This window comes from Monodon monoceros, unplaced genomic scaffold (genome assembly GCF_005190385.1).
Source record: "Monodon monoceros isolate NGI ecotype Baffin Bay Population unplaced genomic scaffold, NGI_Narwhal_1 Super_Scaffold_3, whole genome shotgun sequence".
NCBI classification, from domain to species: Eukaryota; Metazoa; Chordata; class Mammalia; order Artiodactyla; family Monodontidae; genus Monodon; species Monodon monoceros.
In genome coordinates, this window is record NW_021703780.1 from 9,240,800 (window position 1) to 9,266,535 (window position 25,736).

The following is a 25,736-nucleotide window of genomic DNA, read 5'->3' on the forward strand; positions in this document are numbered from 1 at the left end:
ATGTCCTCCAGTCCAAAGGGAAATAATACCAGATGGAAATTACAGAAAGGATGAAAAGGAGGAGAAATGATAAATAATCAAATACACAAATTGTGGTATATTCATCCAATGAATTAATGCTCAGTAATAAAGAGCAGTAACTATTGATAAATGCAATAACATGGACTAAGCTGACAAAAAGAAGTCTTTTGTATGTGTACAAAAGACTTTGTGCTATATGTTCCATTTATATGACATTGTAAAACAGGAAAAACTAATCTATCGTGATATAAATAAAATCCGTGGTATCTTGGGGTGGGGCTAGGAGAACGACTATAAAAGAGTGAGGCGAAACTTTCTGGGGAGATGGGCATTTTCTATAGCTTGATTAGGGTAGTGGGTGTATATGTTGGTCAAAAGTCATCAATCTGTACACTAAAATGTGTGAATTTTACAGCAGATAAATTAATAAGGTGGGTTAAAGTTTTTTTAAGCTACTGTCTCAGGGAGGCTTTCCCTCCTTTTTAAAGCTGCACCCCGATACTACTTATTTTCAGTTTTCTCCCTAGTACATATCACTGTCTAACACACTGTATATTTTATTTATCTTCCCTTCTAGAATGTAACTTCCATGTGGGCAAGGACTTTTGCCCATTTCTTTCATTTCTGTGAACAGTGCCAAGAACAGTAGTTGGCACATTATACTTAATAAATGTTGAATGAATGAATGAATGGATGAATAAATGAGTGAATGAATTACTGAATCCTTTACTGTTATCAAATGTAAGATTGGGTAGAGAGGCTAAAATAAAGATACACTGAAATATCATGAAACTCGAGACACTGTATTTTAGTCTAACTCAAAGTTAAAAGGCAAGAAACCTGAGTAAAAAAGTAACATGGACTAAATACATAAACAAACCGTTGGCACGTCACATGAGATACTTTACCCAGGCTCTCAGGTGAACTATGGATGTTTACAATAAATATTACCTCAGCTTTTTTTTTTTTTTTGTACTTCACCCACTAGAAAATAGAGGTGTAACTTGGGAGTTAGGATAATAAGGGGGAGGGAAGTGGGCTTGTAGTTGGCAAGAGATAGAGGTGGGCAGGCTGCTATTTATCTTCCTGAGACAGAAGATAAATAGCAGCTGGAGGCCCCTTTTTGGTTCTTTTAGAAAACTAGTAAGAATAAACTCTCTTGGGAATTCCCTGGTGGTCCAGTGGTTAGGACTCTGTGCTTCCACTGCAGGGGGTATGGGTTTGATCCCTGGTCAGGGAACTAAGATCCTGCATGCTCGTGGTGCAGCCAGGAAAAAAAAAAAAAAAAAGAATAAACTCTCTTAGAGGTATAGACATTGTGACACCTAGGCCCGGCACATCTCTGGTTACAAAAAGTACTGATAAGCACTTGTGATGGACATAATATTAGAATACGTGTGGCCTCAACTCCTAAGAGTTAGGCCCCTCATTTAGCATCAAATTCCAGACAATTGAGAAAAATCCACCTAGTCCATCCTATGGGAAGGTCCACCCTATTGAAGATATTTACCTTGAAGAGAGGGAAGTCATTCAAAGTAAGAGAATGTTTAGAAGGGGCGTGTGTGCAAAATAGCCAACAGCATCATTTGTGCTCCTGTCCTAAGTGTCACACCCTTCCAATGAAAGGAGCAAACTGGATTCCAAGTTTCAGGTAAGGGCATGTTGATTCCAGGTCATAGTTGATAAAATAAGATTTGTACCTGCAGAGCCATCTGGATGGCTCTGAAGTACGTGCCCTCATTGCCGCCTCCTCCAAGGCAGACGGCAACCTCACTTTGACGTCTACTGCGCTTAGATTACATAGCACACATTCCAGGGACCACATTCTGCTGGGTATCGTCCCTGGTTGTCAGCCAGCTTGACCGCTCCCCGCCCTCCCTCATGACTATCAGCCTCTCCAGCTCCGAAGTTCAGAAACTAGACGCCTTTATTGATCCTTATCATTAAACAACAACAACTTTCTTCTCTTCTTTTTCATCCCTCTCCTTTCCCCGACTCCTGTCCCCAAACCCCATTAGAGAGGTAGTATTTAAAGAAACTGGAGACTGAGGCTCAAGGATTGGGGAGAGGAGGGGAGAACTCATACTTCCCACTCCATGACCTTCTGAGTGTTAGAGTTATAAATGCCAGGAGTCAGCCCTTCCAATGGCAAGAAAAGGAATCTGGGAGCATTCCTGTAAAAGTAGAGAAGATATCAAAAAAGAAAGATGTTGTGTAAAAGATCTTCTTGTCTGGAATAAGGTGACTGGAAAGAGGGACCAGGGTGAGGCAGGATGGAGAGGGGATGGGAGTGAGAAGGAAATAAACTTAAAGGTTCTGAGAGAAGAAAGAGGGACAAGAAGTCCTCCCAAGGGAATATCTAACATGTAACAGGGAGGTGCTGGGAGTGGAGGATGGGAGATGGAGAAGATGTGCTGATTGGTGCTTTGAACCAAGTCGAGGAAACTTGTCTTTAGTAACAAGACACCATGACATTTATGACTTATTTCAACAGTTTGGGGCAGTGTGAAGGAATCTGGGGGCTTCAAGTTACTTATGATGTTATCTTGGTTATCTTGGTGTGCTGGACAGCAGTGGAAGAGATGGAAAAGTGAACACCAAAGTAGCAGGTGTGAGTGTGTGTGTGTGTGAGTGTGAGAGTGTGTGTGCGAGAGCATGTGAGTGTGAGAGTGTGTGTGCGAGTGTGAGTGTGTGTGAGCGTGTGTGTGTGAGTGTGTGTGTGTGTGCCACACTTTAGCTCAGTATGTGCAGCAGGAGCCTGCCTCCTCCCCTGCTGTCATGGCTTCATTTCCAGGGGAACCTCAGATTGCCCAAGACTGAATCTGCCCTTAGTCCCCTGTCCCCTACCCCAAGTTTCCAAAGAGACTTTCTGGAGGACGGGTGATCTTCTTTTCAACCCCATAAACACCTGTAGAGGACTCATCTCCGAGTTGAAAGTATACAACATCATGCATTGGTTGTAAATACCAATATATAGAAGTCCGCATAACAGCATTAGTGAAAGGTATTTTAGGCTGAGATCAAAAGGCTGACCCAGTGTGACAGAAGGGGGTGCAAACAACTCCCAAGCTCACCTCGTGCTGCTTTCTCCAGCTCAGGCCCTCCAGCCCACAGGCCTCTTGCTGCTCCTTAAATACGACCTCTGCCCTGCTCTCTTTGCCGAAGGCTCTGACCCCTGACCTCCAGGGTCCCAGCTTCTGAGACCGCTCTACCTGAAGGGTCCCCTACGCCACATCGCCCACTTTTGCTTCTTGGGGGCACTTAGCTCTCTCTAGCACAGTCTAGTGTCTCTAGTTATTTACTTGGCTTATTTGTGTCCCCACCTTTGGAATATAAGCTCCACGAGCACAGGGACTTCGTCTATCCTCTCCTGCACCGAGGACAGCGTCTGGCACACAGAAGTACTCAGTAAGTGCTCACTGAACGAGTAAACATGCCCGTTGATATAGTATTTGTATCTTTTATGTTGCGTAGAAGGCATTTTTCTGCACTAGGTACTGATTCAGCAGTCTCTCCCAGCCCTACCATTTCCTACAATGATGAGGACAGTCCTTAAAAGACAAGAGACCAGTGTTAGGTGTTAAAGATTCACCCCGAAGAGCAATGCTCTTTATTGAGGAGGCAAATATCTGCAGGTCACTCTTGTTATGTGGTCATGAGAAGGCTCAGAGGCCCCCAGGTGAGTTCAAAGTCCCCTCTGTTTGCTGGGTAGAATAAATCTTATTATGAGGCACACACCAGAACTCGCAGGCAGGGAGGGCGTGGCCCTGTCTTTGACTTCTCTCCAGAGCTTCTGTCTGAGGCCGCGTGGACTCTTGCTGGGGAAGAGGCTAGGGCTGGGGAGCACAGGCATTGCAGAGAGGATCCAGGCTGGCTGCTGACGGAGCAGCCACCCGCTCAGCTTTTCAAGGCTCCCTGACTTGCTTTGATCACTCAACCAGTAACTGCTGCAGCCCTGAGTCTGTGCTCAGGGCCCCCCGAGAGAGGGTGTGAAAACCTCTTCTGTCTGTGGGAGCCCAAACAGCCAGCTCCGGCCCAGAGCTACTGAGTCAGGGCTGCCCTGAAGCTGAGTTGTGAAAGGTCAGCCAGTCTTCCCGGTCGCCCCTTCTCACCTCCGCCTTTCCACCCCCCAGCCCCTTCTCCTTTGCCCTTCACGGGTCTCCATCTGGGCAAAGGGGCTGCTGTGGCCACAGCGTAGCCAGCCTGCTTTGCCCAGCCCTCAGCCCACCTCTCCGCCAAAGGAGCAGAGCCAGGAGGTGCACGTGAAGGGGGTCACCGGGGCATGAAGACTGGGGTGCCCGGCCACTTCTTTTCCACTTTATCAGCTGCAACTTTGGGCAAGTCACTTCACTCCGAGACTCAGTTTCTTTCCTTGTAAGTCTGTGATAAAAATGCCCAATCTATCTGGCTCAGAGTATCTTTAGGTTCAAAGGAGATGACGGATGGTGTACAGAGTCTTATCCAACCTTCTGAACTGAGAAGTTCACAGTTCACAGTTTTTCAGGAGCTAGCCTGGGCAATACAGTTTGATCTAGTAAAAAATAAACTAATTTACATTTGGCCCTTAATGGCCAAAAGTGGCTTCAAGGGTTATACCCTTTGGGTAGCATATTTTCATTTCTGTCCAATCTCTTCCTATCTATCCAGACCTAAGGAGAAATCATTTAAGGTGAGGATTTCAGGTTTCAGGCTGACCTCTAGAGGCAATGCCTTGAGACAGAAGGGGCTTTGAAACACTCAGATCATAGTTTTAACGATTGTCCTTTTGGCTCATACGCAAAGCCGACCCCCACAGAGCCTCATATAATTTGGACAGGGCCACAGCTGGTTTAGACGCCACCGTCACTAATACACAACCAGTTATTTTTCAACTCTTGCCTCATCAAAACCACGTTTTTTCTCTTGGTTCAGTTTCTCTTTTAAATACCCTGATTACAAATTGCAAAGACCAAGCAGACCTGGGCAACCCCAAACAGACGTCTTATCATCTGGCTTTGGCAACTTCCTGTCCTCTGTGACAAACTGTGGGAGCAGAAATAGAGACTCACAGACTCTCAGAGTAGATGGGAACTCGGATGTTGGCAGGCCTGGCCGCCCTCAATGTCACCAGCAAGTGAACGTGCTTATTGAGCACCTACTCTGTGCCAGATGCTATAGTGAGGGCTGGAGGGGATATGACCAAGATGCTGAACACGACCCATTTCTAACCCCGAGGGAGGGTGGCAGGCAAGGAGACAAGCAGTTGGGATGCTCGGATAAACAGAGTGTAGTTGTACCCTCGGCGGCTCGTGGAGGGGATGAGATGTCAGCCAGGCTTGGGAGAATCAGAAAAGGTTTTGTGGGGGGCTTCCCTGGTGGTGCGGTGGTTAAGAATCTGCCTGCCAATGCAGGGGACATGGGTTCAAGCCCTGGTCCAGGAAGATCCCACATGCCGCGGAGCAATTAAGCCCGTGCGCCACAACTACTGAGCCTGCGCTCTAGAGCCCGTGAGCCACAACTACTGAGCCCACGTGCCACAACTACTGAAGCCCGCGCACCTAGAGCCTGTGCTCCGCAACAAGAGAAGCCACTGCGATGAGAAGCCCGCGCACCGCAATGAAGAGTAGCCCTCGCTAACCGCAACTAGAGAAAGCCCACGTGCAGCAATGAAGACCCAACGCAGACAAAAATAAATAAATAAAATAAATTAATTAATTAAAAAAAAAGAGAGAAGGTTTTGGGGGAGAGGTGGAGTCTTGAAGGAAGGAGAGGAGTGAGCCCGAAGATGATCAAAGGGGTGGATGGAAAGACATTCTAAGTGGAGTTTACAGCCTGTGCAGGGCACAGAGGCCAGAAAGGAAAAGAGATGGGAAGAGAGCAAGGGAGACCGAGAGGGCGAAGTGAAGGAGTGAGGGAGGACCAGGGTCGGGGGATGTTGCTGAGCTCTCGCACGTCTGGGGAGCTGCCAGTTCAAGGTCAGGGGCGGAGGGAGATGAGGCGAGTAGTCAGGGCTTTTCTCTGCCGCAGCGTTAACCAGCCCAGTCCCTTCTGCTACTTCTCATAGGACACAGGAGGGTTTCTCCCCAGAAGTATGGGGCTTGAAAACCCCAGCTTTCCTCCTCTTATCTCTCCTCTAGAGAAGTGAGTTGTCTACACCACGGGTCCCCAACCCCCAGACCACAGACCGGTATCAGCCTGTGGCCTGTTAGAAGCCAGGCCGCACAGCAGGGGGTGAGCGGTGGGCGAGCGAGCGAAGCTACATCTGCCCGTCAACCCCATTGCTTGCATTACCGCCTGAATCATCCCCCCAGTGGCCCCATCTGAGGAAAAACTGTATTCCTCGAAACTGGTCCCTGGTGCCAGAAAGGCTGGGGACTGCAGGTCTACACCACAGCCATCCAGGCACAGGTGGAGCAGATGAATCCTCTCTGGGTGGGCAGCACAGATGTTTACATGGCACTGAGCCCAGTTTGCTGTGCTTTATAACAATCAACGTCTGGCATTTGTTTCGTGGAGTAACTAATTCTGCCACCGACCACTTCCTCTTCACTCTCGCCTGTTCCCCAGGAACATGCTCTTTTTATGTTGCTTTGTTTCCTTATGCCTCAAGTATAACCACTCAGCTTCTTCCTGCAGCTTCATTCTCTGAACCTAGGTCAATGCTAATTTGAGAGTCTTAACGTCCCCCTTCCCCCAGGCAACGTGGCACAATGGTAAGAAGAGTCTTCAGAGTCAGAAAGATCTGAGTTTGAATCTTGGCTCAGCTGGTTATTAACTGTGTGACTGCAGGCAAGTGACTTAACCTGCCTGAGCTTCAATTTCCTCATCTGTGTAATGCTGACAATATCTATTCTTTAGAGCTGTGAAGAGCTTAGCTAACTTAGGTAATGTCCTTGGTACATAGTAGACATGGGAGTATGGATGGCTATTAATAATGAAAACAACAATAGTACTAATGATGATGATCTGGTACTTCTACTCACAGCCCTGGATCTACTGACTTAGAATTTCAGTTTTCCCATCTATTAAGTGAGGATAATAGCAATTATTTGGTAGAGTTATTTGGGGATCCAATGTGATAAAAATGTGTCAAACACACAGTGGGCTCTTGGAGCATGGGTATATCACTGCCTCCTCGCCCTCCAGGGCATCCTTCCCCTTTTAGCTGTCACATCCATCGCTAGGCCCTTTCCCTCCATCTTGAGATGCTCCTGGCAGGGGTCTCAAGCGCTTTCTAGGCAAACGGCCTCTGAGATGAGGTTCTCCTTTTTGGATTGCCCAAGATGGAAGAGTCATTTTTTCTGTCCCTTGTTTCTCTCTTGTTCTCTCTTGCCTGTTATAGGTTGAATTGTGTCACTCACTCTCTCCCCAAAAAAGGTACCTTCTATTCCTAAGGCCCAGTACCTGTGAATGTGACCTTATTTGGAAATAGGGTCTGCAGATTTAATCAAGTTAAGATGAGGTCATCAGGGTGGGCTCTAATCCAATATGACTGTTGTCCTGATAAGAAGATAAGAGAAGCCACGTGGAGCTAGAGGCACACAGCGAGGAGACAGCAGTGTGAAGATGGAGGGAGATTGGAGTTTTGTCACCACAAGGCAAGGAACACCTGGGGCTGCCAGACGCTGGAAGAGACAAGCAAGCCTCCTCCCCTAGACGCTTCAGAGAGCTCACGGCCTCACCAACACCTTGATTTCAGACTTCTGGTCTCCAGAACTGTGAGAGAATACGTTTTTGTAATTTCGAGGCAATCAGTTTGTGGTACTTTTGTTATGCAGCCCTAGGAGACTAACACACTGGCTCCATTACTAGTTTGAGTTCACATGACTGTATTATGCAATTATGTATAACATAAAATAGATCAAATGGAGTAAGGTTAGGCTGATGAGGAAGGGGGAAAACTGCTTAAGAAGACTCAAAACACTACCTTACTGATGGATAAGAGACAGCAACTTTCTGTAAGAGCTGGAAGGGTCTTAGTGAATGTCAGGGTGGGAAGAATAATAGGTCATGGTTCAGATGTCTCTGGGTAGCTGGCATTTTCGTGCTGATTTGATCTAAGACTCCAGCGTATGAAGAGATGAGGTTTACAGGGGTTCCCTGGTGGCGCAGTTGTTGAGAGTCCGCCTGCCGATGCAGTGGGCCTGCGTACCGCAAAAAAAAAAAAAAAGATGAGGTTTACAGACTAAAAATTAGACACAAGGTACAACTTTACTCCTGGCTTAACTGAAGACTGAAAGAATAAAGCAAGCAGCTTGTTAGAACTTGCAGGCCAGCGTGAGATGCCATGGTTTGAAAAACTGAGTTGGCCTGTATATGAATTACAGGAAGAAAGGAAGGAAGAAACTGAGCTCTAAGGCTATTTATTCCTTTTCTGTGGGACGTGCTGAAGAAAAGATCGAGTCTCATGTCACAGACCCAGCAGGAAAACATGGGGCCAGATGGGGCTGAAGGGGTGTGAGTCACCAGCATCCCGCTTTCAGGAGCTCCATATTTGGGAGCCCAGCAAAGGCTCATCATGATTCTAATGGAGCTCTCTTGGTTCTGGGGCTGCTACGAGCTTCAGCCAAATGTGTGTAGGTCTTAAAAGTTAGAATGGATGGTAATGGCCTTGGACTCACACAGCCTCATGTTTCAGGGAAAAATAGTACTTAGAGCTCAGGGGTGGGGACGGAGGAGGAAACTGGGGTACACGCTGTTGAAGGCATGATCAGATCTGATGGGGACAGGCATGTGCCCACCGCCGGCCAGTCAGAACTCTCCATTGTCCTGGCCACAGAATTGGCTTAGGAATGGGCACAGGGCACACGACAGCCCAAAGAGAGTCAATCTAGGGACTTTTGTACAAACTATATCGGGAATGAGATGCAGTCAGATGGGTGGCTGAGAGAACAGTGTGCTCCCGGAGCTGCTGGGGGCATCTTGTTACTGTTGGAAGAGTCAGCTTGAGTGAGTTCAGGGATGGAGAGAGAGACTCAGTCCTGATGAGACTGAGCCCCTGTATCCAGCTGTGCCCAAAGCTCTTTTCTGTTACATGAGCCAATACGCTCCATCCTTTTATTTTCTTAAGCCATTAGCAGTTAGGTTTCTTTTACCGGCAACCTAAAGAGTTCTGACTAATACGCAGACCTCAGCAAGACAAAATAGGACCACAGCACATACCACAAAAGTATATAGAAGCCAGACAGAAGATTCAACCTGTATGCACATGGCATATTGGACCTGAGGGCTTGTAAAATAGAGAGGGTATAAACACAGGAATGGTTACAAGAGTATTTTAAAACACAAAATGATGGTGTTATTTCTTTAAACCCTTCTGGAATTAGGGAATAAAGACAAAGTTCAAGAAAACACGATAATCTGAATCCTTGCAGTAATATGGCATCATCACCACCGCCACCACCATCCTCATCATTTCATCCCAAAGGCAAGAAGTGTGGGTTTTATCTAGGCTCCGACCTAGGGCAACCGACCCATCCAGGTTTGTCCAGTGGGACTCTCCCTGTTTGAAAACTGCAAGTCCCCCATTCTCTGGACTCCATTAGTCCCTGGACGGTGAGTAATGCCATGTTTTGGGGAGCTCCAGGTTTTTATAAAGCGTCACAGGGGCCCCTGCAGAAGGGGGCGGGGTGCCAAGTGACCTCTTCTGCTTTGGTCATCGGGGTTTCTCTTCTGTATGTTTTAAAAGTCGGAGATTTCATCAGGGGGAGGGAAACCTGCTCTCCAAGGGACCTCCCTCTAGAATTCCATGATTTATTTATTTTTGTTACAGGACAAATTGGCTCTTATAGACCAGTAGTTCCCGCACCCGGCTGATCCTAAGTCACCTGGGAAACTTTAAAACGATATAGGTTCCTGGCTGCCACACCTGGAGGTTCTGACTCAGGTGGAATCGGGTGGAGCCAGAGGTCTGTATTTTTAAAAATCTTTGCAAGTGACATATACATATAAATTATTCACAAATGTCGGTATGTTAACAATCGTTAGTAATAAATCACTTTCCACACACCTCACCAATGGCTAAGACATACCATTGTTTGAGACACCATGTTCCAGTTCAGCTTAAACTTTCTGGGCACTGGGAGGGCTTGTGAAAACACAGCTCACTGGTCCCCACCCTCAGGCTTTCTGCTTCTGTGGGGCTGGGGTGAAAGGGAATTTGCCCTTCCAAGACGCTCCCAGGAGGCCATCAACTACCTTGAGTAGCACCGTTGCAGACTGTAAGCTCACCTGAGGGTCTAGTCGGGTCTCGTTAATCTTTGTTATCATTATTACTCTCTTATCTCCCCCTAGGATGGTAGTCTGTAAATTGTTGATAAATGAACACGTGGATAAATGTTTTACGGGCCTCAATGACTGACTTTTCCACCAACTTCCTGAAGAATATTGTGTCCTACACCCCTTAGCATGTCAGAAAGGTTTCTGCTGGTTATCTAAGGAATATTGATAGTATTATAGGACCTCAGCTGAGGACATGAGTGGGAACAACAGGATTTCCTGCTCTCAGCCTTAGGGGCTTTGTGCTGCATACAATAAAGTGAGGGCTGCCTCTATCCTGGGGCCTCCAGCCACGCCCACTGGACTCTCTCAAAGACTTCATTGTGCTTGTTTGTCACTTTCTAAGGCTGGTAGGTTTATTTTTCACCCACTAACTCCTTTCTGGCTTTCTTTAGCTTGTCGTCACATTTACGTTTTTAAATTGATTTGCTGGGACACTACCCAAGCATATTCTGGTTGCAATGATTTTTTATTCCTGTGGGTAAACTTGTCATTATCTCTCTGGAAGCCTAAGAATGGCTATTCCAATCTCTGCTCAGGCTGTGCAGGACCCCTAACGATTCCTGCATCCTCTGGCCTGTTTGTTCTCTGTTGGTGCCGGCACAGCTGTGGGCACCTTGGCACTGTCTTCCCATGCATCTTCACTAGTTAAAGGAATGTTTCTTGGACTACAGAGATCTATGCATGGCTGCAACCCAGACCTCAACCCAGACACGCCCCAAACAAAGTTAGAAAGGAAGAGAAAGCCACTGACCATTATTAGCCACTAAATAGGGGAGCATCCTGTCCAAGTTCTGCAGGAACATTCAGATGGTGTTTAAGTGGCTTTGCAACTTTTATGTAAGTGCTTGAAATAAGAAACAGCACCCAGAAAAACAGTAATAATACTAATAATAGGATTTAAAGATACCCTATTTATTTCAGATTCCTGCTACCATAATGATATTACAAACAGCTGCTTAGTTGGTATACTGTCTCGTTACCCTCGAGAAAAATGAGTGTCCAAACAGGCAGGAAACAGAGAGCCTTCCTAACTTTCCTCCCTGATAAGAGGGTTTGGTTCTGATCAGAGTCGATACATGGGAGAAATAATCCCTTCTAGATCAGTTCTACATCAGCCTAGCTGAATGGCCAAGTCTGCGGCAATGAGCAAAAGCCATTCATTACCCAGTCACTGTGGGTCCTGCCTCCAGAGCTAACTAGTCAACAACTAAAGGAGCAACCACTCTGCTATTTCATAATGTCAGCAGCATGACAGGGGCAATGCCTGTCTGATGCCATCCGTGGCAGAACGGCCAGCCAGTGAAGAACTGTTCTCTAGTGCAAACTGGTCTGGAAGGTTTAGAAGGTTCCAGAACTTTTTGATGTTGTGTTCATGACATTTGTGTTTCAGGAAACGTCTCTCCCTGGCTGACAGGAAAATATCATGTTAGATAATAAATAAAACTGAGGATTTTTTTTTTGAAGTTTTAACTCTCTATTTGGAGAATTAAGTTACTCTAGGGGGAAAATGGGTATTTCTCTTGTAGATATATATTTATGTGTGTGTGTGTGTGTGTGTGTGTGTGTGTATAAAATCTAAATGTGACCCTGGTACATGGGCAGGAGGAGAAATTAGTCTGAACAATGGCAGAGGCACAGATACTCAAGGAATATTTGAGAAATTGCATAGGAAAAAAATAAAGTCTTAATGAATGGTGTTATGCTAGCTTTCTTCCCTTTTCGTCTTTCTCTTTTTCTCCCTCCCTCTTTTGTGTGTTCTGCCTCTTGCTTCTCCTCTGCATGTCTTAAGCCTTTCAGTAGCACCCTTGGGCCCAGCTACTGGCAACAAGAGCCACAACGAATACTTTGACCTCCATGTTCTATGAGCTTCACTTCTTATTTTTTTTTAGACTCCATTATTTATTCCTCAAATTATACTGTTAAACAACCCCAGTCACATTATTCTTTCATTTAATTCCCTTCTCAGTTTGCTTTTCTCACTGGAGGAAAAGATTTGTGTAGGTGCAAAAATCTGGCACTGGGTTGACTATGGCCATGCAGGAAATACCCACCTACACATGCGGGCTAAGTGATAAACCACCAAGCCCAAAGGTGAATCTCTTTTATTAAATGGCAATACATTAGGAATTCAATGTTAAAGGAACAGACCTTTACTGACCAGTTACCATGTGTAAATTCCATACAAGGTTCCATGGGGGAGAGAAATGACTAAGAAGTTTATAAAAAGCTTCATTTATTAGAAGAGGCAGATGCATAACAATGAACTAAGCTAATGTGGAAATAAATTATTGCTCCAAGACTCTTCCTTTCATCATACTGTATGACCATATTGCAATAGCCATGGATAATGCACTATTTTTTAACTTAAATTTCTTTCCTTGCAGAGTTTCTCTTTTAGAATCAAACTATTGATGTAACATTCAAAGGATTCTGCTAGGCCTATTCCATTTCTAAATCTTTTTTTTTTTTTTTTAACTAAAAGATCCCTCTCAGTCAGCTGCAGTCAAGGACTCCAACTCAATACAGAGATTCCCTTGGTTCAGCCTAATAAAGTGCCACAATTGTCTATAGCACCTTTCCAGCTAGCTGATGGATACATCTGCTACCCATCCCACTGACAAAAAGACACAAAAACCTGGCGAAAGATGAAGTAGAGGGAATTCTGTGATTTAAGGAGATTGATGAACTGGTTTGCACTGGGAGGAGGTGGGCAGGAGAAATGCCTTTGTCAGAATTTTTTGAAGCCTAAAAATGATTTACAATTGGATGATTTCAAGTATCAAGTGAAGATTCACTATCTAGATCTTATAAAATAAAATTCGTAGGGCATTTAGATACGCATTCTGAAAAATGAGAGACATTGACAAAGCATGCCTAACTGAGTAGGAGGGAAAGATTGTGGGAAATCCAAGATATGCTCATTTAGGGCATTCAAGTACTAGACCATGTCTACACTCTAGAAGTAGGTTTAATCAACGAGGATTCTGCACCGTAGTGCGATATTACTTGTAGCTGGAGGAAGCTATGTCTTCAAAACAGCTACACTTAAAGGCTCCAACAGCTACAAGTCTGAGAAGGGAGGGATCTCCCTGCCTAGCAGAGGTCTGAAGAATACTCTCTTGTTTCCGCTTGCATGAGTGAATAAACGCATGGATGTTTTTAAGTCAGGTAGATGTGAATTTAGATTCTTAGCTGTGTAGTCATTCTAAACCTCAGTAATTTTTTTCCATTTAATAATGGAAGTAATGGCTAAAATAATGACTAAAAATTTTTTAGGGCTTCCTAAGTGTAAAGCACTGTTGTAAGCAGTGGATATATTTTACTTCATCTCATTTCACAATAATCCAATGAGGTGATGTGCAAAAAAGAGTTAACACAGCTGGCCTGGGGCTGCTGTCCTTAAAAAGCCTTGCTTACATGGTTGACCCTGAGCAGGCATCTGGGAACTTGGGTTTCAAGAGTGTTCCCACCATCCCCTGAGAAGAATTACTCACTCTACCTAACCATTTGTACAAACAAGGGGGTTTATGCTGAACACCTGCTCCCTCGCGGGAGACCGGAATTTTGGTACGTGCCACACAGAGGGTACCCAAGTGACCGGCCCTCAGTCAAAACTCTAGCACTGAGTCTCCAGTGACCTTCCCTGGTAGATAATACCTCACACCAGTCATAACTCGTTGCGGGAGGAATCGCGCATGTCTTGTGTGACTCCCTGGGAGATGAATCTTGGCAGCTTCTGCCTGGTTTCCTCTGGACTTTGCCCTGTGTACTTTTCCTTCTGCTGATTTTTTTTTTTTTCACATCTTTACTGGAGTATAATCACTTTACAATGGTGTGTTAGTTTCTGCTGTATAACAAAGTGAGTCAGCTATACGTATACATATATCCCCATATCTCCTCCCTCTTGTGTCTCCCTCCCACCCTCCCTATCCCACCCCTCTAGGTGGTCACAAAGCACCAAGCTGATCTCCCTGTGCTATGAGGCTGCTTCCCACTAGCTAGCTATTTGACATTTGGTAGTGTATATATGTCCATGCCACTCTCTCACTTCGTCCCAGCTTCCCCTTCCCCCTCCCCACATCCTCAAGTCCATCCTCTATGTCTGTGTCTTTAGTCCTGTTCTGCCCCTAGGTTCTTCAGAACCTTTTTTTTTTTCAGCTTCCATATATATGTGTTAGCATTCGGTGTTTGTTTTTCTCTTTCTGACTTACTTCACTCTGTATGACAGACTCTAGGTCCCTCCAGCTTTACAACAAATGCTAAAGGAACTTCTCTAGGCAGGAAACACAAGAGAAGGAAAAGACCTACAAAAACAAACCCAAAACAATTAAGAAAATGGTAATGGGAACATACATATCGATAATTACTTTTGCTGATTTTAATTTGTATCCATTTGATGTAATAGATCTTAGCTGTGGGTATGATTGGATGCTGTGACATCATACTAGGATGATGTACATGTATGTACATGTACATACATCATGTCTCACTAGGATGATTTCATCCTGTGAACCATCCTAGTGAGACACTGAACCCGGGGGTGGGCTTGGGGACCCTGACACAATGTGTGACATTGTTATTACCTCAACTTGAAAGGTGAGGAAGCTGATTCATGGAGAGGTTAAGTACCTGTCTTAAGGTCACACAGCAGGCACATGGCACAACCAGGATTTGAACCCAGGCAGTCTGGTTCCAGAGCCCTTGCTTCTGACCCCTACGGAGACTCTAGAATTATAGTAGCAATACCTCCTTCGTTGGGTGATTGTGAGTCAAAGGAGGAGTGTTTGCTTAGAACATACTAAATGCTCAATAAAACTACTATTATTTTGTTATGCAACAGCCATCTATCCCTTCCACCTGCTAATCAGGAAATCTATCATACATTTCCCACAGCTCAATGACAAGTAGAATGTCTTCAAGAAGTCGAAACATCTATGAGGAGGTAAAAGAGAGGGGAATGGTACGGCACTCATCTCACTATTTTTTTTTTTAATTTTTTTTGCGGTACGCGGGCCTCTCACTGCTGTGGCCTCTCCCGTTGCAGAGCACAGGCTCCAAACGCACAGGCTCAGCGGCCATGGCTCACGGGCCCAGCCGCTCCACGGCACGTGGGATCTTCCTGGACCGGGGCACGAACCCGTGTCCCCTGCATCGGCAGGCGGACCCTCAAACACTGCGCCACCAGGGAAGCCCTCCACAGACCTATTCTTGCTCTGCTTTCAAAGAGAAACAACTTTCTGCTAAATGCCTGTTTTCTCTGCATCCCAACAAATGAATGACAAGTTTCTATGATGGCTTAGTTGGTGGATCAAGATGTCCTAGTTAGCGCTGGAGTTGGCTAAAGCACAGCATATCTACATGGTAGAATTTGGAGGGTAGAGGAAGATGCCCCTGTTTTAAAACCTCTTCTCCATCTACTCCCCCAAATCCCCTTTACTAGAGAAGCAAACTTCTTATTTCATAGTAAGGAATATGACTTAAAATGTAACTAGCAGGAAAGTAATGGCTTGGCGTTCCACCAACTGAAATCAATGAGATCAAGTCCTTCCTTACAAGCACATTTTGATAAAAGTAAAATTGGATGGAGACCATGGATATCAGGTATTTGAAAAGAGGACTTTGTCATAACAAGTGCCAGAAAAAGGAAATGGGATTTAGGAAGAAAAACTGGTGGTGGTACCCAAGGATCACTTCATGAATACAGCAGATTTTTCCGTGGGAAATCTTGGCTTTTGGTGGTTAGCACTTCAAAAGCAATAGAGGAGACATGGAAATAAAATTAAAAGCCTCCTAGTTTCAAGTAAATGCATTTTTCATCTAAGAAAAATCAATGTCTTCACACCAAAGGCATCTATGCTGTAAGGATCCACCACAAGGAGTTTCTTAGTCATTAGATGAATGTCTTTAAGCAAATGACTTAGTTAAAAGATGGGGGTTTCAGTTCTAGCAGTTGTCATATGATCACTTGCCTGACTTCACACAGTCTCCTCAGTTTCATTATCTGTAGAGTGGAGGATATAATAATACTCCCCAAGTACCGCTGTGAACACTAAATAAGTTGGTTGATGTGGGTCAACGTTCTGACGGAATTGTAAGTTAGTACCTAAATGTTAGCTATTAACATTTTGATCCAATGACGTGAACCAGCATCAAGATGGAAGAGGAAAAAACCAAACATAAGACAATGACCTAGTTTTCACTGCACCGGACGTCAGGAAAGGAGGGTCACCTCAGGAGGAGAGCCTTATAGAGCTAAATTACAAATGGAAAGGGTGCTGCAGTAAACTCACTACATGACTGGTCAAAATATTAGCCTTTCCCCATTGCAACCACCTTAATCCTTCCTCCTGGGTCTGTCTGGTTGAAATCACACACAGTGGTCTAAACAGGCAATGGCATCAATTAAGATTTAGGTCAGAGCCTCTGAAGTAGCCAGTGATTTAGTTTCTGGGGTTAAGGAAGACAAAAATCTTACCAATAGCTGGATAAGAATAACATTCCTTTCTAGTGTGATCATCCTACATCAAGGAGATGTTTGAAATGTAGGCAGTGTAGTATGACGTGCCTGCTAAAGTTATTATATGGTTGAACTTTTGAAAAACACAGCGGCACAAATGTGTTTTATCAATCTTTCCTTTTGGTAAGAATCTTGGAGAAAGCGAATTTGACTCATCTCCCAGTGCAGTTCACTCTCAAATGGATCATTGTTCGAAAGGACTCATTTTGCCCTGTTGGATTCCGGTCCATCTGCTTGGAGGCCCCTCTCCCATCACCATCATTGTAACATCCTGTGCTTGCGCCCAGAATGCAGCTGACCGTCATTAGGCTCAGAGTAAGTTGCAATTAGCAAGGCTCTCAGCTTGTCTCCCAAGGAACTTATTTTTCAGTGGAAATTTTTGTAATGTTTCTGTCTGATTTTTAAACTCTTCCCTGGAGACCAAACTCCCCAGCTCAGTCCTTGGCAATGCGATTCTAAGAGTGAATGATACCATACCCTTTGGGACCAACTAATTACTGTAATTTCTTAAATTTAGCTACTAGCTGTTTTGGCATCTTCCATACAGTATCCCTTTCAAATTAATCCTGCCGAACTATGAAACGTCTGGCTTTTCTGTTTGAACAATCAGAGATTTACAAGACAGGATCTTGGCTCTCACAAGATCTCTTCAGTGTGGTCAGGGGTAGTAAGCAAAAGCCTCAGTGTTTCAGGGACCCACTTGCATTTCTTTACTGGGAGAAAGTGATAAGGTGTTTGCCAAGGTCACCCCGTTCAGTGACCTAGGGGCTGCTCAAAACTTACCGTGGATAACCACAGCTGCTTTTCCTGTCTCCCCTGGGCCCACATGGCCATTTGCAAAGTTGAGAAGGAGAGATGGGGATGGAGGATAATCAGAAATCCAAACAGATGGAGGAAGGCTTTGAACTTAAAAGGCAAACAATGATGATTTATTTAACTTACAGATAAAATAAACATAATTTAATCTATCAACTATATTTATTCCTGTGATTTCTCATTAGCACAGAAAATCAAGAGTTGTCTATGCTTTAAAGGTTAATACAGGGAATTCCCTGGTGGTCCAGTGATTAGAACTCCAGGCTTTCACTGCAGAGGGTGTGGGTTCAATCCCTGGTCAAGGAACTAAGATCCTGCAAGCCACGTGGTGTGGCCAAAAAAAAAGGTAATACAATGATTTTTTTTTTCTATTTATTAATGACTCACTCTGAGGTAACTACTCGACCACTTGGGCACCTTACAAATCAACACAAATGAAACAAATGATCCCAGTAGTTTTCTGACTTTAAACTCGCTTGAAAAAAAGTTTCATGTTGGCAGGGACTGTTGGTCTTGTCCCCCTCAGTGCCCAGCACCCTGTAGGGACTCCATCAATATTCGCTGACTGATGACTGATACACAGGTGGGTCGACATGATAACGAAGGAAAGCTAACTTTAAAAAATCCTTCTTGTATTTCCTTTCAATAATGGTACCTCTGTGATCCTGTCTGTCACCTAGATAATGAGATATATACCATTTTGACTTTCTTTACGGAGGTTGAATTGAATTAAATTGGACTGTTCCATTCATCCTAGAAGACTTTTCTATATATATATTTCCACACTCGCCTCTTCTGGAATTCTCTTTTCGTGTCAAACTCTACTTATTCTTTAGGTTCCTTCTCATTTTTGAAACCTTATTCTCTCTCCTCTTCCTCCTACCGGCTAATAAGTATCGAGTATTTAATGTGTCAAATACTGCTTTAGATACTTGGTGTATATTGAACACTCAAAGCCATGTATTGACTCAGAACCTTCAAAACCAACCAGTGAGGTAGGACTATTATTACCTCCTTTCTGCAGATGAGACACTGAGAAACAGAAAGGTAAAGTACATTGCTCAAGAGCCCACAGAGGCTGGGTAGTAGAGGAGGGATTCTAACCCAAGCGGTTGGCTCCAGAGCTCTTAAAAGACTCCACCAGTTACTTCAGCCCTCTTGGATCTGCCCATTTTCTGAATTCCAATGGTCACTTTTTTTTTTTTTACAATATAGATAATAATGACCATTTCATTAAAAATGGGCTTATACTATACATTCCATTGTATTTGTTGTTTTGAATTTAGTTCACATCTTTTCATGTCTTGGTGTGTAGATCATCTTTATTCTTTTTTTAACAGTAACATAGTATTTCAAAGTGCGGATTGCCAAAGTATAATAAGGACGTCACTGATGGACATTCTGATTGTGTTCATATTTTGAGTAACATGCACAATTTCATCTCAGCCTCAAAAGAAAAGCAACCTGTGCTAGGTTGAGCTCAACCTCAACTTGAAAGTGTTAGGCCAAGAAGATCATCTATGCTATTAAGAAATAAGTTATTCATCAGAAAGAAAATATGACACAGAACAGACCAACACTTCTCCAACTGGGTATTCAAGGAATGCTATTGTTAATTGGTGTATGTGAAACAATACACCAATTACACCAATGTTAATTGGTGTATGTGAAACAATCTTTTCCCTCTGCAATACTTTGTTTAACTATGAAATGGACATATCTCGCTGCTAAATCATCCTGGCAGGAAGCCAGGAGGGCCAATCCCTGCATCAGAGGCCTGCTTAGAGTAAGATATTACACAAAAGCATGACTGAAGTTTTCCTATAGCTAAAGCAAACAGCCAGGAATATTTTCTCTGAAAAAATGCTCAGGGCAAAAGTATTCTTTGCTCTGCTATATTAAGTGGAACTCTGTTTTTCAATCAAGCTGTGATTAAAATACTAGACCAGATTCAAATTTGCTTTCCTGCGGAAAGTCTGTTTTGCCTACAATGTGTGCAGTCCAAGAGGGTGGGTTTCTTGCTTTCACGAAGGATTGCCAGGCCTGCTGCCCACTCATCTGGTGGCAGCTCCCACCGGGGCTTGGGAGGGGATGGGATGACTTCCCCTTCTGCCCTCCCACGACCTGCACTTGGGTCAAAGGGAGCAGCTCACAGGTCCCCAGAAGTGCACTGGTGCCCGGATGCCTTGCTTCTTTGCTCAGGCCACTTTTTCTTCCCATCACAATCTCCTCATGCTTTTCTGTATCCTTCCTATTCTACAAAGACCATCCTGAGTCTACCTCTCCTGAGCAGGCTTCCTGGCTTGAATGGTTTTTCTTCCCCTACACAGTAGGCTCATTACTAACACTCACTAGGTCATTCATTCATTCATTCAACAGATATTTATTGAGCACCTACCAAGTGCTAGAGATATAACAGTGAACAAAACAAGTCCTGCACCCACGGAGCTGGCATTCCAGGGGAGGAAACAGACAATAAGCAAATACACAGGTACTCCTATGTTAGGTGATAATAAGTGCAGGTAGTGGAGTGGGTGTGTGAGACGGGGATGGGGCTATTTTATAAAGCATGGAAGGGGAGGGTGGCATGATAAGGTGACATGTGACTCAAGAGCTGAATGAGGAAACGGAGGGGCCTGATGAGAAAAGACAGGAACCTTGCACATATCTCCTGGAAGGTCCTTCTGGTTCAAAAGTCCTGAGTTGGGTACATGCTTGGCCTTTGGGGGAACATCAAGGAGGCCATTTAGCTACTTGTTAAACGTGATTTTTGTTTTACAAATCTATGCTCTCTCCTCAACTCAAATGTAAGATTCTTGAGAATGGGGCTTTATGTTGGAGATAATAGGTGACACATTTTGACGATGCTTTCTTCAGCAAAATTCCACTCTTAGAGGTACACCACTTTGCAGTATACATTCTTGGGCCCTCTCCAGCCCTTACCTAAAACTTTGATTGGATTACTACCCCTAGCTTTTGGAAGCTCAAATATCCCAATAAAATACTGATGTTCTTAGAGTGGAGGTCAGGTGTGTGAGACTTCTATGCCTGTGGCCACTACAGCACTTAGCAAGCCAGCACAGATAATCTCATCATTTTAAGAAAATGGATTCTTAGTTCTAAACAATATGAAGTAATGCCTTATGTAATGCCTATCTTTGCTTCAGGCAAAAAAACAAAAATGCAAGGAAAAAAGAAACCAAGAAAGTAAACAACTTAAAGCAACCAAAGAAACAAACAAATACCGTCTAGTGGTCTTAAGTCTTCCCAAATCAATCCTTCCAAAATCATAGCGCTTTCATTCAGTGGTTCTTTTATCTGTCTTGCCATAAAAATGAAGAAATTTTGAGAAAATGAAATACCTATGTACTAAATACCTTGGCTATTTTATTTTAAATACAGTTGTATGCAATTTGTTAATCCTCACTGCCATTCATAACTGAGTCATAGGTGCTTTTAAAAGCTGTATAATGGAGAGCATGTGGTATACCGTTGTTGAAATGTGTTTATGGTCGTCATATAACTCACATCTGAGGTCCCTTGTCAGCCATGAGGTCCATGAAGACACAACCTCACTAAATCCAATACTATATTATAAGGAAAACTGGATTTGATGGACTCTAGTCATATTTGCAGTGCTTCTTGAAGGCATGAAACCTACTGTAAGTGGTTTTAATTCCTTGACCACTTCCCACATATGAGCTCCTTGAGGATGGGGACTTTACCTACTTGGCTTCACTACAAGATCCTCAACACCATGCACAGTGCCTGGCCCAAACGGGGCTCTTAACAATTGTTGAATAAATAACTGTTAAATTATTTTCTAAAAGGAGATATGTTATCTGTCATGGTTAATTTCATGTGTTACCTTGGTCAGCCCAAGATACCCGGATAAGCGGCACTATTCACAATAGCCAAAACACGGAAACAACCTAAATGTCCATCAACAGATGAATGGATAAAGAAGATGTGGTATGTATATACAGTGGAATAGTACTCAGCCATAAAAAAGGACGAAATAATGCCATTTGAAGCAACATGGATGCAACTAGAGATTACCATACTAAGTGAAGTAAGTCAGAAAGAGAAAGACAAATATAATGCCATATGGTATCACTTATATGTGGAATCTAAAATATGGCACAAATGAGCCTATCTACAAAACAGAAACAGACTCACAGACATAGAGAACAACAGACTTGTGGTTGCCAAGGGGGAGAGGGGCGGGAGAGGGAAGGACTGGGAGCTTGGGATGAGCAGATGTAAACTATCATATATAGGATGGATAAACAACAAGGTCCTACTGTAGAGCACAGGGAACTATATTCAATATCCTGTGGTAAACCATAATGGAAAAGAAATAAAAAAAAAAAAAGAATGTCTGTATGTGTATAACTGAGTCACTTTGCTGTACAGCAGAATTTGGAACAACATTGTGAATCAACTATACTTCAGTTAAAAAAAAATTAAGTTAAAAAAACATACCCAGATATTTGGTCAAACATTATTTCAGATGTTGCTGTGAAGTTATTTTTTTAAGTAGGATTAACATTTGTAGACTCAGAGCAAAGTGATAACCCTCCGTACTCTGGGCGGGCCTCATCTAATCAGATGACAGCCTTAAGAGAAAAAAGACCAACTTCCGCTTTGAGTAAGAGTTCTGCCAGCAGACTGACTCTGTGCTCAACTGCAACATCAAATCTTCTCTGGGCCTCCAGCCTGCCAGTCTACTCTGTAGATTTTGAACTTGCCAGCTTCCATGAATGCATGAGTCATTTCCTTAAAATAAATCTCTCTTTATACGTACATATATACACACATCCTACTGGTTCTGTTTCCCTGCAATACCCCTTAGTCTTTTACTCTCTCAGTGAATTAGTCAATATATAAATGTAATTTACCAGGAAGTATCCTCACCCACCAAGACCCTACAGTCAACGAAGCCAGATCAGTGACACAACCCCTGACACTAGCAGTTGACCTCAACTTCTCCACTCTGGTGGAGGGATAGAGAGCATTACCTCCTCAATGATCTGTCTCTCTTGTGATGTAAAGCCCTGCGTATTTTCCCTCTAGAGAAACAGGTGCTAAGAGAACACAGAACTTGCTACAGCCATGCTGCGATGCTGTTATGTGAGAAGGCACAGGCTTACTACTGTGTTTTTTGGGGAAAATACTTGCCATGGTTATGCTGAGCCACTGATAGTATCACTTCCTCTAAATATTTCCACTCTTTACAAGTGAAGCTGTGGGTGGGGAATTTCAGAGTCACGGAACTAGTCCAAAGGTTATGAAAGGTTCACGGACACGGTACCATTTGATGATGACTATGTGTTAATTAGTCCCATATACTCTAAGGAAAAGATGAATCTAAAAGTACATCAGTGGGGGCTTCACCTGGTGGCGCAGTGGTTGAGAGTCCGCCTGCCGATGCAGGGGACACGGGTTCGTGCCCCGGTTCGGGAAGATCCCACATGCCGCGGAGCGGCTGGGCCCGTGAACCATGGCCGCTGAGCCTGCGTGTCCGGAGCCTGTGCTCTGCAACGGGAGAGGCCACAGCAGTGAGAGGCCCGTGTACCGCAAAATAAAATAAAATAAAATAATAAACAAATAAAAAGACATCAGTGGGAAGGCGCCAGGGAGTTTTGTGTGAAAGGTGGACCCTTCAGGGTCTAGCCATGTGGTGAATACTCATGGTGGTCATTTGCTGATTGGGCAGAGGATGCTTTTGAAAACGAAGTTTCACACAGATCCTTGCACCAAGGGCTTATGCAGTAGGGGAAGTGGCCAGTGAGAGTGAAAGCTTTCCTTAATGTGCCCACAACCAGCACATTTCTCCACCCAGGAGTCCTTTTTATTTCTTCTTTTCCTCCATTTAAGGCCCCTTTCCTCCTTTGATGTCTTTTTCCTTTTGGCTCTCAAGTGCCTAATTCATTCACCTTTTAATCCCCAGTTAAAACCTGTTTCTAACATGTTTAGAGACGTGCATGAGAGACGGAGAAATTTGGGAAGCATTGTGCCTTCCTGCAATCATACTCCAAGTCTTCATCTTTGGCAATGACCTAGCACTGTCAACTGATAGAGACGATAAATACATTGTCACTTGTTTACACAACAGAATGCTCTATAGCCTTGAAAATGAGTTGTCAGTATTTACATTGACATGGATAACCCTCCAAAACAACGTTGAGCCACAGAGCCAGTTATGGAGGAATGCGTATGGTATGATTACATGTGTTTAAAGTTCCCAAACAGGCAGAAATCAACTGCATATACACATAAACTATATATAAATTAATTTATATATAAATTGCACATACACATATGCATATATGTATACATATAGGCACATGAGGCCAATCTGAAAAGTAACGGAATGTGATTAACACAAAACTTAAGACCGCAGTTCCTTTCAAGGGTTGGGAAGGTGGGCAGTGGGTACACGTGTGTTTGTTTTCTTATTTTTACTATTATTTGGAATGAATGTACACATTACATGTACCTCTTTGTAGTATGAAATGTTTCGCATTATTTAACAATTTTTCTAAAATGAAACTTATCTGGATTATCAACCCTCGTTTACCACCTTCCTTGGAAAGTGGAGGGAGGGCCTTGGGGGAGAACAGCTGCCTATAGAAATTAAATAGAGTTGAGTTATAGACCTCCTTTAATCAAAGCTTCTAATCTGAAGTGAATGTGAAAAGGAATGTGGATGCATTGGCATCTCTCTGCCTGTTGCCTTATTTCACCTCTGCGAGTTACTCTGAACCCCCAGGGTTTGTCCTTAGGGCAGAACTACCCTGCATTGGAGCCTGGGGCTGTGTCAACTTCAAGCAGTCTTTCCCATCACTGCCTGGACATTTGGGAGCCATTGCGGTCACAGTGAAGTTGCTTATTTTGATGACCAAAAAGCCTGCAGCACACAGGGTGGCTTGGACACTCCCTTCCGAGGACGTCCAGGCCATTCCTGGCCCTGCAGGGTTTCCATATCAAGTGTGCCGCCAGTACAATGAGTAACATGATTCTTTTCTTTAAACTGACTCACTTTTAGGGTGGTGGGGGACGGTGAATTTGGGGAAGGTGGTCAAAAGGCACAAACTTCCAGTTATAAGATAAATAAATACTAGGGATGTCATGTGCAACATGATAAATATAATGAACACTGCTCTACGTTATATAGCAAAGTTTTTAAGAGAGTAAATCCTAAGAATTTTTGTCACAAGGAAAATATACTGTTTTTCAATGTCTTTAATGTTGTATCTATATGAGATGATGAATGTTCTACTATGATAATCATTTCATGATGTATGTAAGTCAAATCATTATGTTGTACACCTTAAACTTATTCAGTGCTATATGTCAACCACACCTCAATAAAACTGGAAGAAAACAAAAAAAGAAAAATGGACACTTTTTTGAAAATTAAAGACATGTAAATTAAAAAATGAAAACCTACTTTCATGCCACTCCTGCAAATAAAAACACATTGCCATTGTTGTTACTAGAAGGTAGTCATTAAAAAAATAAATGCAGGAAGACGAAACCATGATACTAAATTTTAGCTAGCTACCATTGCCTGCTGATGGCTTATAGCCTGAGGTCTACTTTCTCTTTGTGCCAAAGGTAAATGGCCACAGGTTAGAGGGGTCTTTAGATCAGGCCTACAACAGAGGATCAAAAGAGAGAAATGGAAAAGATTTCTCTGTATGACAATGTCTAGTGACTCAATGTGATTAAATGCCATATCTGGGTACCAAGTACCATATCAAATTATCATATTGTGTCCCACGCTTTGGAACTTTTGATCAAATGAATTTATGGGGAGACAGAGAAGCAGAGGGAAAGTGGAGGAGGTTTGCGGTAGGATGTGTCTTCACGTGGTGTAGTTTCGTACAGGACAGGATAAGTCTAAAGGAGCTTCCCCATGCTGGTACCTGGGTCCTTTCTCCAAGTGGGACCTCACAAGGGAACGAGAAGGACCCTCCCCCCACCCCAGGGCCCTTGAGTGGATATGAGGTGTGTTGCAGGGAGGGAAGGGTGAAAAGAGGAGAGGAAAGCCATAAAGGGCACATTACCAAGCCAGCTACCACTGTGGGCAACTGAAGTACAAGTCCAGGTGGAA

At 43.7% G+C, this 25,736-nt stretch overlaps 1 protein-coding gene across 4 annotated transcripts in view; it reads right to left on the reverse strand.

Moving 5' to 3' along the window:
• Positions 1 to 25,736, reverse strand: part of NEDD9 (neural precursor cell expressed, developmentally down-regulated 9) — a 290,772-nt gene that overhangs the window by 153,046 nt on the left and 111,990 nt on the right. Inside the window, exon 6 of one of the 4 annotated variants that reach the window (XM_029243110.1) lies at positions 7,928 to 8,144. The exons of the other annotated variants lie outside the window; for them this stretch is intronic. The gene's annotated coding sequence lies outside the window, so the exon portion shown is untranslated. The remainder of the gene's footprint in view (positions 1 to 7,927; positions 8,145 to 25,736) is intronic. 4 annotated transcript variants of the gene reach the window in all.